Raw genomic sequence first — 13,666 nt, 5'->3', positions numbered from 1 at the left:
CAATCATTAGTACTTATTGAGCACTTACTGTGTCCAGATCACTGTACTAAGCACTTTGGTGAGCACAGTACAAAAGAGTTGATAGATAAGATTCCTGCCTACAATGAGTTTGCCGTCCGGAGGGGGAAATGGGTATTAAAATAAATTACAGATAGGAGAAATGGTAGAGCATAAGAAAAAGGCCAGGAAGATGGGGATTTCATTAGGGAAGACTTCTGGGAGCACATGAAATTTTAGAAGAGTTTTGAAGGAGGTGTGGGATCTGATTTACCGAAGTGATATGGGAGGGAATTCCACAAAGTGGGGAAATGGAGGAGCTGTGTTTTAGAGGTGGGTAAAGATGCAGTTTCCAAGTTTGCTTGGGAGGAGCAAAGGGTACTAAATAGGGTATACCAGGAGATGAGAGCAGGTCAGTTTGAGGCAGCCCCTGTTTGGAGAACTTGAACCAGCTGGCAAGGAGTTTCTTTTGTTTAATATGAGATTTACTGGGGAGCTGTTGGCGATTTTGGAGAAGACGAATGGTGAGACATGAGGACCTTGAAACACTGCCACCCAAAGCGCAGTGCCCTATTGCTTTCCTTTCTCATGATGGTTTTAGGTTTTTATTATTTTATCATTCCCTCCATGTCTGTTACCAGTCCCCTTTCCCCACAAGAGTTTTAGCTTGCGAGCTGCTTGGTGCCAGGATTGAATGTATGTGCTCACCTGTGTTTGTTTCCAACACCTATTACAGTGCTCTTCACACACTAGGCACTTAATAAATGCCATTACTATTGATGATGGGGTTTGAAAAGATTATACTTTGTTAATAATATGAAGAAACTGAAAACAGGAGGTGGAAACTGGAAACCATAATGATCCTTTAGATTGCCCCGAACAGAAGGAATCTCATCTTTTGTTTCTAATACATATATTCCTATGCACACGGTACATCCCAAGTAAATGCTCCTGACGCCAATGATGGGATCATTGTATTTCCCAGAGAGTGGAGAAATTGGATGAGAATTGAATTGTTTCTAGCACCCTTAGGAACAGATTGTCTGATTCGAACCTACTATGCTTACATTGAAGGGTGCATGTCTTGGACTCCAAATGACTAGAATGGTGTTTTGGGCCCTGAATATCCACACCTCACATCCCAGGGCATTTCAGAACATAAGACTTTATCAAAAGTGCCATCATCGGATGTCCCGTTGACATCCTTCTTAATTTTGTAGGTCTTACTCATGTCCCTCCTAGCCTTTGTCTTTCCAAACTGAAAAGCCCTAATCTATCTGTGAATGCAAGTTTCTCCATCTCACTGAATATCTTGGCTGCCCTTCTCTGTTCCATCTGCAGCTTTATTCTGTCCTTCCTAAGATGCTGCAGTTGGAACTGCACACAGTGTTCCACATATGGAAGTACCATGCTTTTATGGAGAACAAAACATGCTTTTTGTGTTTTTCTATGCCCTTTGGGATAATTGGAAGGTAATTCCTTTCCATGAATATTATATGTGAAGGAAACACGGGCCTATAAATGCACATAACAGCACGGTCAGTTAGCTCTTTTATCCTTTCATAAAGCCTTTTGAATAAAGCACTTGTCGAGTTGCCTTTGTCTCCATTTCGTTCTGAAGGACTGAAATTCAATCAGTATGGCAGAAGCAGTTCCGTCTAGGTCAGGGGCCAGCAAAGTATGGCTTGTATGCTGGCTTCATCCCCTGAAGCAATTTAGCCATCACACCTTGCTTCCACCTGTGGTACCTCCAGCGTGGTGGCCGCAGTCATATTTAGCACACATCTCGCACGCCACGACAGAGAACAGCAGCATACTGAGGAGAGGTGAATGAGCGCATCAAGATTGGGCCCGAGCCTGGTAGGAGTTGCTGTGCTTCTGAATGCTCAATCCCCTAACGCGGATCTTCAGGCTAACCAATGTGGCGTAGTGGATAGAGCACAGTCCTGAATGTCAGAAGGATCTGGGCTCTGATCCTGGCTGTCACCTGTCTGCTGTGTCACCTTGGGCAGGTCGCTTCACTGCCCTATGCCTCGGTTAGCTCATCTGTGAAATGGAGATTAAGACTGTGAGCCCCATGTTGGACAGGGACTGCGTCCAACCTGATTAACTTGTATCTACCCCGGCACTTAGATGAGTAATAGGCAGAAGAGAAAGCATATTCTTGCCATGAAGATTGTGTAAGAAGAATGGACAACATTTGTACTGTGATACTAGGTCATTCTTTTTGGGCCATAGTTTTGAAGAGACTCAGATATCATTGAAAGCAATTTAAATAATCTGTAATATATGAAGAGTTATTAGTACACAATACAAGGTACTGAATGTTTAATTCATCATATATGCCTGAGTTTTATATTGAGTTGTGGCCTGAGGTCTTTGTTTCTTGGAAGATGACATTCACTAATACTTATAATTGGAATTTGGGGCATGAAAGCTAGGGAAAGGATTTATATGATAGACTGTGCTTGAGGAATTAATCACATGAGGTCGTGAGCAATAAGTATCCCTCCAGAGAATGGCTACTGAGCAGCTGATATTAAGTGTGTCACAGGTGACCTGATCCATCCCTCCAGGCCAGAAGAGATGCTGTGATTTGGTGGTTTCCCAGGAGCTACCGGTGGCCTGAAGAGGGTAGCACTGCAGAGAGGTGCTTCAGTTCTCTGACTTTGAATTAAAAATTATGTGAGGAAGTTTGCATTGTTCGTCAGAAAGAGGTTATCACTCATATTTACTGGCCTTTACTACATTGTCTTCTCCCTGCTCCGGATCAGACACAAATAGAGATGTGATCCCAGTCTCGTGACTACTGCCATTCAAGCCTCCTCAGAGTCTGACAAACCCATTCCTGGGAGAGAGAGAGAGAGAGAGTCGGCATAAATGCGCTAAATGCAAAACCACAATGATCTCTTTGATTGCAGGGACCTTTGGGCCAGCTTGCAGTCAGAACTTGCCCTTAGAAGAACCTCTGGGGCTCAGCAATGCTTCCCTCTCCCTCACAAGGGATGGCAGCCTGGTGGACACCTGGCCCTCAGCCAGACGGCGGTGGACTTCAGAGGAGGTAAGCGCCTCTGCCAGGACTCCCTGGCCAAATTCGTATTTTGTCCTCCTCGCGGCTGCACCCCAAGCTTCCTCCAAACGGGGCCGCCAACCCCATCATGAAAAGAGCTCCATCAGGCCTCGTTGGATGTTTCCCACCCATGGAATTCACTGCTGCTGGCCCCGGCCCCTTTCCATTCGACTCAGTGAGTCAAGAGAAAAGCTGTTTCAACTTCCTCCCAGATTTAGAAAGGCATTTCTACAAGAAAGACACAGAGTATCTTTCGTGGCTCCAGATGACTCTCAATTCATAATAAAAATAAATGATGGCTACTTTGAGCACAAGGGGGATTAGGTATGGTGGAGGGGAAGGCTTACTCCTGTTACAGTTTACATTTGGAACTAAAAAGTCAGAATTTACGGCTAGTGCTTGTTGGAGAATACTTGATGAATGACACTTTTAGATTCCGGTAACACACACACAGACACTAGGCGTTTGGACATCTAAATCTGAGCCCAAGCTGGGATGTCTGGATTTTCTTGAAGGAATTGTAGGTAGTAACTCACACCTGCAGTGACAGTATGAGCAAGTTGTTTTCTGTTCTCTCCAGAAATGAGGTCTAGGGGGAGGCCATTTGCTGAATAATGGCCCAACCCTGAGGCAAATTTGGCTTCATTAACTAATTTGAAGTTCTTGGTAGCAAGTGGCTGGTAACTCCTCATGTTTTCAAAGCATTTGTCCTTCAAATTAGGGTTTCACTAGTAGCCTGAAGATGGATATGAAAATTTCTTGGCCAAGGTATTTTCAGTTGATGCCTCTGAATATAATTTTGGGGATTCTACCTGAGGAGACAAAGGAATTCTGGTTTACACTAAGAGTTCTGTAGTTGATTGCAAATTGAGGAGGAGCCAGCCCATTAGAAAAAAGCTTGTATGAAATCACCAAATAACAATAGGGAGGAGAACAGGGAACAGTAAGCAGATATCCTTCTGCTGTGTTGTACTGTTCAGGTTCTCATTCGAGTTTCTGCCCAGCTTGGACCACCACATTTTAAGTGCTTAGTACAGTGCTCTGCACGCAGTAAAGTGCTCAATAAATACAATTGAATGAAACAAGATTAGACAAGAAGGAACAGAAAAGGGTAACAGAATAATTAAAGGGATGGAAAATGGGTCCTGGGAAGAAACGTTAAAGTGATTGACATTGTTTTAGCCTTGAGAAAGGAAAGCACAAGCCTGTGTATGAAGGGGCTCTTTGGTGGCCAGGTGTTGTGTAAGTCCACTGAAGTGAACACGTGAAAATGAAATCGAATTTGAGTAACATAGGTTTGAGGTGGACCTAAGGAAGAGCAGCTTGTTGACCAAAGTAGGGAAAATCCTAGAATCAGATGGCATAGCTTAGAGGAAAAAGCACAAGACTGGGATTTAGGAGACATAAATTCTAGCCCCGGCTTTATCACTTGCTGCTGGGTGACCCTGGGGAAGTCACTTAACTTCATCTCTGAACTGGCGATAAAATATCTTCCCCGTGTGGGATTGCAGCTCAGTTGTAAGTGTAGTATCTTGCCACACGCTTTAAAAAAACCAAAACATCAATATGTGGAATTACCATCTCTCAGGATCTTTCAGAAAAGATAGTAGTGTGTTCAGAATATTGGCAAGACTGTTGTCAGTGGTGGAGAATAGGGAGATTTTTCTGAAGTTTTCAGTCAATTTTCTTTCCTTCCTTCCTTGAAGATGGTATTTATTGTGGCTTCTTTGAAGTCTTATGGTGTTTCTTCAGTGATCCACACAGTGAAGAAAAGCCCATTCAGATATCTGAGATGTCTTTACAAAAAATATATGGGGGAATGGCATCAAATCTGGGTGACTGTATTTTTTCTATGGATTTGACTTCAGAGGCTACTTCTTCAAAAGTGTAGACCATGTCTCCACATTCTGGCCCATTTCCTATGCTTTGGAGGATCTTAGTGGTGGAAGGCATGTACAGGAGTTCACTGTATTGTCTTTGCCATCTGTGCAGGCTTCTCTCAGTCTGTGCTGAGGGTGCTTCCACTGACAATCTTCAGTGGAGCGTCAGAAGTGTGTTTGGGGCCATAAAGTATCTTCAATGGTAGATACAGTGTTTCAGATTTTCAGTTCATCTCTGTGGCTCTGTTCTGGAGGTTTTACAAGGCTCTATGTCTGTTGTGCCTAGTAATAGGTATTGTTGTATTGTATTGTATCTGATTTTAAACACATCGCCCCTCCTGACTTTCCCATCACTGCAGACGGCACCACCATCCTTCCTGTCTCAGAAGCCCGTATCCTGGACATTATCCATGACTCCTCTCTGTCATTCAACCCACGTATTCAATCTGTCACCAAATCCTGTTGGTCCCACCATCACAGCGTCACTAAAATCCGCCCTTTCCTCTCCATCCAAACTGCTACCATGTTAATACAGTCACTCATCCTATCCTGCTTGGATTACTGCATCAGCCTTCTTACTGAACTCTGAGCCTCTTGTCTCGCCCCACTCCAGTCCATACTTCACTCTGCTGCCCGGATCATTTTTCTACAAAAAAAGTTCAGGACATGTCACCCCTCCTCCTCAAAGAACTCCAGTGGTTGCCCATCCACATCCGTATCTGACAAAAACTCCTCACCATTGGCTTTAAAGCAGTCCACCATCTTGCCCCCTCCTGCTTCACCTTGCTTCTCTCCTTCTACAACCCAGCCCACACACTAAATTCCTCTAGTGCTAACCTTCTCACTGTGCCTGGATCTTGCATATCTCGCCACTGACCCCTAGCCCACATCCTGCCTTGGGCCTGGAACGCCCTCCCTCTTCAAATCTGACAAACAATTACTCTCCCCTCCTTCAAAGCCTTATTGAAGGCCCATCTCCTCCAAGAGGCATTCTCAGACTAAGCCAGCTTTTCCTCATCTCCCACTCCCTTCTGAGTCTCTCTGACTTGCTTCCTTTGCCCTTCCCCACCTTCCAGCCCCACAGCACTTATGTACAAATATGTACTTTTATTTATTTGGATAAATGTCTGTCTCCTCCCACCTCTAGACTGTATGCTTGTTGTGGGTAAGGAATGTCACTGTTTATTGTTGTACTGGACTTTCCCAAGTACTTATTACAGTGCTCTGCCTATGATGTGTTCAATAAATGCAATTGATAGAATGAATGATATATATACGTGTATATATATATTTGTACCTATAAAAATATGTAAGTAAAATGTATATAGTTCTTTTGAGTGTTTTTTCACTCTTTTTTGAACAGAATGCTGCTGTAACCAACAACAAGCATCTGTCTGAATAGAACATGATGCATTTTCGAAAGAAATGGCAGTATGCATGTGTTAAGTGTCCAGTCAGGGCATGCCATTCTAAAACACAAATTTTGCATAATGTGCTGTTCATCAAAAATGTAACCACATATTACAGGAGAACTGGTTTACCTTGAATTTACAGAGCACTTTTTTTATTTTTCCGCAGTCTTCTCATATCAGTCATCTCCTTTTAATTCTCATGACATTCCAATGAAATAAGGATATAAGAGAAGCAGGTATTGTCTGCCAACTCTGTTGTATGATACTATCCCAAGTGCTTAGTCCAGTGCTCGGCACATAGTAACTGCTCAATAAATATCATTGATGAGGAGGAGGTAATCTTTTCCTCTGTTTTGCAAGTGAGGAAACTGATGCAAAGAGTGTTGAATGACTTGCCCAAATAGCCTAGCATGGATTAGAACCTAAACTTCTTGATTCTCAGATTTGTGTTTTTTCCACTAGATCGTACTGAAGCCCCCCCCTAAGACTGGAAACTGTACTTAGGAGAGTAACTTGTACTTTTACTTCCCAAGCGCTTAGTACAGTGCTCTGCACACAGTAATCGCTCCATAAATACGATTGATTGAGTGATTGAGAATATTGTTTTGATATACAGGTTAGCAAAAGAGCAAACGCTACTAACGAGAGAGCTTCTTGATAGCACGGAGAGGATTCCAACAATGCCTCTCTCCTCAGGCAGTGTTTAGAATTACAAATCTACATACCTCCTTGAAACATAAATAGAATTCCATTTTCATTCTAGCCAGTTATTCTTGGACCATGGAAATTTGCTCTTAAGTTTCAAGTTTCTTTGTTCTGTATTTCTTTGCATGGCCTTCACATCCTTTGATTTCAGAACACTTACCTCTCTTCATTCTGTGTTGTGAGAGGCCTGCAAAGAGATTTCAAGATGCTGCTTTTGTGCCTGCTTGCCAGTGAAGTTTGTGCTTGTAAAGGCTAATTTAAGCAGTAAAACTTGGCTTGAGGAGTACATATGGAGATAATGAGGTGAAACCAAGATATCACACCCAAGCATTAAATGTTGTCTCTAATTGTGGTTTGAAAAATGGGAATGTCTTATTAAATTAATGTTTAATAGCTTTTCTAGTTGATTTGGTGGATGGGGAAATTTGGGAAAATGCCTTAGGAACTAGCAACTTATGTTCCCTGGGGCTCATTTTGGGAATCATTTTTACTCCCTTCTCCATCCCCCCACTCTCAACCCTCTCTGCTGCATTCCCATCCTTCCCAACAGTATCTTCAGATGAGATCTCCTCCCTCCTCTCAAGTGCCACCCCATCCATCTGTGCTTCGGACCCCATTCCATCTCATCTTATGAAAAGTAAAACTCTTGCCCCTTCCCTCCTCCCCTCCTTAACGTCCATCTTTAACCACTCACTCTCCACTGGTTCCTTCCCCTCTGCCTTCAAACATGTTCCCTTCTCCCCCCATCCTAAAAAATCCCCTCTCTTGACCCCACTGCTCCTTCTAGTTATCACCCTATCTCCCTCCTACCCTTCCTTTCCAAACTCCTAGAATGAGTCGTCTATACTCGCTGCCTCAAATTCCTCAACTCCAGCTCTCTCCTAGACCTCCTCCAATCTGGCTTCCATCCCCTACACTCCACTGAAACTGCCCTCTCAAAGGTCACCAATGACCTCCTTCTTGCCAAATCCAATGGCTCCTGCTCTATTCTAATCCTCCTCAACCGCTCAGCTGCCTTCGACACTGTGGACCACCCCCTTCACCTCAACACGCTATCCAACCTTGGCTTCACAGACTCAGTCCTCTCCTGGTTCTCCTCATCTCTCTGGCCGTTCATTCTCAGTCTCTTTTGCGTGCTCCTCCTCCCCCTCCCATCCCCTTACTGTACGGGTCCCTCAAGGGTCAGTTCTCGGTTCCCTTCTGTTCTCCATCTATACTCACTCCCTTGGTGAACTCATTCGCTCTCACGGTTTCAACTATCATCTCTACGCTGATGACACCCAAATCTATGTCTCCGCCCCTGTTCTCTCTCCCTCCCTCCAGGCTCATATCTCCTGCTGCCTTCAGGACATCTCAATCTGGTTGTCTGCTCACCATCTAAAACCCAACATGTCCAAGACTGAGCTCCTTATCTTCCCTTCCAAACCCTGTCCTCTCCCTGACTTTCCTGTCGCTGTAGACCACAATACCATCCTTCCCGCCTCACAAGCCCACAACCTTGGTGTCATCCTTGACTCCACTCTCTCATTCACCCCACACAGAAATGCTCTGGGCAGTCACTCCCCTCCTCAAAAATCTCCAGTGGTTGCCTCTCAACTTCCCCATGAAGCAAAAACTCGTCACTATTGCCTTTTTCCATCACCTTGTCCCTTTCTACCTCACCTCCCTTCTCTCTTTCTACAGCCTAGCCCGCATCCTCCACTCTCCTGCTGCTAACCTCCTCACTGTGCCTCGCTCTTGCCTGTCGCCCTGTCGACCCCTGGCCTGGAATGCCCTCCCTCCACACATCCGCCAAACTAGCTCTCTTCCTCCCTTCACAGCCCTACTGAGAGCTCACCTCCTCCAGGAGGCCTTCCTGTACAGATCCCCCCTTTCTCCTCTCCTCCTCCTCCTCCTCCCCTCCCCATCGCCCCTGCTCCCTCCCTCTGCCCTACCCCCTTCCCCTCCCCACAGCACTTGTATATATTTGTACATATTTATTAGTCTATTTTATTTGTACATATTTATTATTCTATTTCATTAATGATGTGTTAATAGCTATAATTCTATTTATTCTGATGGTTTTGGCACCTGTCTACTTGTTGTTGTCTGTCTCCCCCTTCTAGACTGTGAGCCTGTGGTTGGGTAGGGACCATCTGTATATGTTGCTGATTTGTACTTCCCAAGTGCTTAGTAAAGTGCTCTGCACACAGTAGGTGCTCAGTAAATATGATTGAATGAATGAATGGTACTGTGTTGTTATTAATAATAGTCTGAGTTTTGGATATGACACCACACTGGAATTCACCAGCTCCAAATGAGCTCGACTCAGACAAGCCCTGGCATCTGGCCATACTGGTATCCTCACTTTAGCTCTGCGGTGTGTCCATTCCCACTGGTCCTTCATTTGTTTTTTTAAATGGTATTTGTTAAGTGCTTACTATATGCTAGGAACTGTACTAAACACTGGAGTAGATACAAGCTAATCACAGTCCATGTCCCACAAGGGGCTCACAATCTTAATCCCCATTTAATAGATGAGGTAACTGAAGCATGCAGAAGTGAAGTGACTTGCCTGCACAAAGCAGACAAAGCACAAAGCAGACAAGTAGAACCCGGGTACTTCCATCCCACTTGCCTTATTGAGCATGCACAGTGTCACCTATTCATGGACCCCACTCCTGAAGTACTCATTCTCCCTCTCCCATCCACGCTGAAGTCAGGTTGGGCTCACCCAGGTGCAGCTGAAAAATGACTTCGAGCTGGATTTAGTCTCAAGCCTGCCGGGCAAGCTGGGACCTGGAAGTTTGGCCTGGGTGTGACACCCTGTCTGTGCTGACATGTTTCCCATCTTTTCTCTCTCCTTCCTCCTGCCCGTCCCCTCCCCCCTAAAGAAATCCGGTAAAGCAGCATGGCCAAGTGGAAAGATCACAAGCCTGGGAGTTGGAAGGACTTGGGAGTCTAGTCCCGGCTCTCCCATTTGTCTGCCGTGTGACCTTAGGCAAGTCATTTAACTTCTCTGTGCCTGTTCCCTCATCTGTAAAATGGGGATGAAGACTGTGAGCCACATGTGAGTCAAGGGACTGTGTCCTACCTGATTACCTCGTATCTACTTCAGGACTTAGTAAGCACTTAACAAATACCGTTTGGTGGTAGTGGTGATGGTGGTGAAGAATGCAGTTCCTGTAACTGGTAAGCTTGGGGAGAAGGAGTTCTCCTTTGGTACAAATCTCGAGAAGCTTTGTTAATACTCTCTTTTCTTCTGTATTGGAGTGGAATATGCCAGGTTTCCTGTCCACTTAAAGCATCATAATACTCACTGAGCTCATTGATATGGCCCTTCTGGCGAAGAAAGGTTCCGAAGAGTCATAAAACATTTTGAGCGTATTCTAGGATTCTGAGAGGGTCGGACACAGCCGCTCTAGGACCTAAAAAGGAAAAAAGCAGCAAATGACAGTAGAACTGAAAATACCAAGTTAAAGCATTAGATCTCTAGTCCTAAATGACAGAGCACGGGTTAAAGCATGGTTGTGGATCGGCCCCTTTGAAAGATCTGAACTAGCCTCTTGGCTAGCCAAAAAGAATCTATGCTTGATTCATCTGAAATGAGTAATGGAGTAAAGAGAAGATGACAAACTATAGAAATATTTTCAGACACTCAGGAAGTCCATGCAAATTTTATGTAAACATGGTCAGATGCATGGTTCTTAAATTGGTGGTAGTAATTTTTTCCAGATGTTGGATGGATGCTTTTAACGTAGCATCATGAAAAATAGCCAAATGTGTCGATCAGAACACACCTAAAAATTTGGAAAAGGAACTAGGAGGAAAGTAATGACCACAATAAAGACAAACAGATTTTGCCTGTTGTGGCTATCTGTGATTTGTTCCAAGTAGATAGGTTTCTCTTCCATTTATAACTGGCAATTTTTCCTGTAGCTAAGCCTCAGACTCCTCAGTGTGTCATTGCAGCTCATAGTACATATTATTTCATCATCAAAATTTGGACCAATAAAGAGTCCGTCTCTGAACTCAGCGAGTAAAATCTTGGGATTCTCTAGTTTTCCTCCCCAAGCCTCATTCCACTGAATGCGTTGACGTCAAAGAAGCCAAAATTTGACAATGCTGAAATGCTGATAATGCTGGTGCCTTGGGATTTAGTTGTTAGGTTGCAGTTCTTTACCAGTCTGTGGCTAACTCATTCGTGCCTCCAGAATTCCAGTGACCCGGTTCTTCATCATCATCATCATCATCATCATAATTGTGGTAATTGTTAAACACTTACTGTGTGCCAAGCACTGTTCTGAGCACTGGTGTAGAGACAAGGTAATCAGGTTAGACACAGTTCCTGTCCCACATGGGGCTCACAGTCTTAATCCTCATTTTACAGATGAGGTAACTGAGGCACAGAGAAGTGAAGTGACTTGCCCAGGGTTACTCAGAAGGCATATGGCAGAGCTAGGATTAGAACCCATGTCTTATGACTCTCAGGACTGCGCTCCTTCCACTAGACCATGCAGCACTGTTAAGTTGCATCTCCCTCCCAGTTCAGTTTATATAGTAGGAGTTATCCAGTCCGACTCACAAGAGTGAAATATTTTTCCTGCTTGATTTGGGAAGCCATCTTAATTCCCAATGGGCTAAGAACAGATGGAACTTCTGGGAAAGGGGAAAGAGACATCTGTTTTCTCTTGAGAGTAATTTTTAGATCCTAAGTATCTGTTTGTCCTCACGTTTCTGGGAAACATAGAAATGGTTTGAGCACACCAAGTCCAAAGACATCAGGATGCCAATAAGATCAGGAGCAACACCCCTCCTTTAGGCAATTTTAAACAGTGAGGCATGTAAATCCCAGATTTCAGGTCATAAGAGAGTATTTCATGAGTCAGCGAATGATTTAAAAAGGGACATTTTATGCCAAGAACCATGCAGAGACAAGAATATGCATTTACCCTTACAAAGAGCAGACATTAACCAAGTTATCAGTAATAATAATGATGTTTGTTCACTTACTATGTGCCAAGCATTGTTTTTAGTGCTGGGGTAGGTATAAGGTAATCAGGTTGTCCCACTTGGGGCTCACAGACATAGTCCCCATTTTACAGATGAGGTAACTGAGGCACAGAGAAGTTAAGTGATTTACCCAAAGTCACACAGCTGATAAGTGATGGAACCAGGATTAGAACTCACAATCTCTGACTCCCAAGCCCGTGCTCTTTCCACTCCAGGCCACCCTGCCTGAAAAACATGTAACGGAGTCTCTTATAATGTGGTCATAGTGATTTTTGGTAGCTGAATTCTTGTGTTTTTTTTCGTCTCTCCAAAAAAGTTACCACTTAAATTTATTGTTTTAATAATTTCTGGGTAAATATTAATTTGATTCTCTTACTGAAGGCTTTAACTTTCCATGTGTTTTTTTTTAAATATTGCATAGTTTGTTGTATTCCTAAGGGGTAAATTTGCTGCAGAGGTGAATTCTTTTTATATTTCTGCTAAACTATTTAGCAACCTCTCCACTGGATTCCCTGCCTCCAACCTCACCCCTGTTCAGTTTGAACTTAACCCTGCTGTTCAGATCAACTTTCTAAAATATTGATCCCACACACATCTAGACTCTACACTGCAAGCTTCTTATGGGCAGGGAACATGTTTATCAACTCTGTTGTACTCTCCCAAGTGCTTAGTACATTGCTCTGAACACAGTAAGTGCTCAACAGATTGACATCTGCCCACTCCTCAAAGATTTTCAGAGGGTACTTATTCCTCTCTGAACCAGACAGAAGTTCCTGTCTATTGAGTTCTTCCTTACTTATATTCTCTCTTCTCCCAAGTGGTTAATTTAATTGCTCTGCCCACCGTAAGTACTCAATAAATACAATTGATTGATCCTGCTACTCCACCCAGGTTGGCTTCTATTACTCTCGAACTCTTCATCCTTATTTCCAATTCTTCCTCCTCCTACCCCTCAGGCCCATCCTTCTCTTTCCCAGAAATCCCCCCTCCCTTCAAAACCAGCTTTCAGTTCCCCTTTATTCACAACACTTCTAAATTCCCATCTTATCCAGGAAACGTTCCCCATTAATGTATCGTCTCAGATTATATATTTCCAACTATCAGTCTCAGCACTTTTGCCTCTCAACCTCCCACTGCACTTTTGCACATATCACTTTATATGCTTCGCTATTTAGGCACTTTTTCCTCCTAACTGCAATTTGTTGTGTGTCTGTTTGTCCCATTGGATCATAAACTCCCTTGGGCTTGAATTGTGTCTTTCAGATCTATTTCATTCTTCCAAGAGCTTAGTAGAGTGCTCTGCACACAGACCCTCAGTAAATACTATAGATTTTCTACCTTTGTCGTTATTGCATTGATGTAAATTGATATCTAGATGATCTTTGAAGTAGTCTTACAAACTGATATCTGGGTGATGCAGCCTTTGAAAACTCTCCTCAGCCATTGTGTGCTCTGTGAGACAGGCTGTTTTTTTAGTAGATGGTTACTTCAGTCATCCCTCTCAAAGATGATCATATGTGGTGTTTTTTAGTATTTGGATTCAGACCTGAGATACTCTTGTGAACAAGCTAATTGGTCCCTTTTTCCATGAGTATAGGAATTATTCTTGC

General features: G+C 43.6%; 1 protein-coding gene and 1 long non-coding RNA gene across 2 annotated transcripts in view; one reads left to right on the top strand and one right to left on the bottom strand.

Annotated features, from left to right (window-relative positions):
- Window positions 1-13,666, top strand: part of STK24 (serine/threonine kinase 24) — a 106,525-nt gene that overhangs the window by 51,303 nt on the left and 41,556 nt on the right. The gene's annotated exons all lie outside the window — the stretch shown is intronic.
- On the bottom strand, window positions 2,330-11,020 carry LOC119939279. The gene is made up of 4 exons (XR_005454661.1): window positions 10,844-11,020; window positions 10,364-10,471; window positions 7,225-7,251; window positions 2,330-2,845 (listed from the first exon to the last, which is right to left on the bottom strand). It is a non-coding gene; the product is annotated as an uncharacterized LOC119939279 (long non-coding RNA).

Source organism: Tachyglossus aculeatus, chromosome 17, assembly GCF_015852505.1.
Source record: "Tachyglossus aculeatus isolate mTacAcu1 chromosome 17, mTacAcu1.pri, whole genome shotgun sequence".
Classification (NCBI taxonomy): Eukaryota; Metazoa; Chordata; class Mammalia; order Monotremata; family Tachyglossidae; genus Tachyglossus; species Tachyglossus aculeatus.
This window is presented reverse-complemented; position numbering and strand designations above follow the sequence as displayed.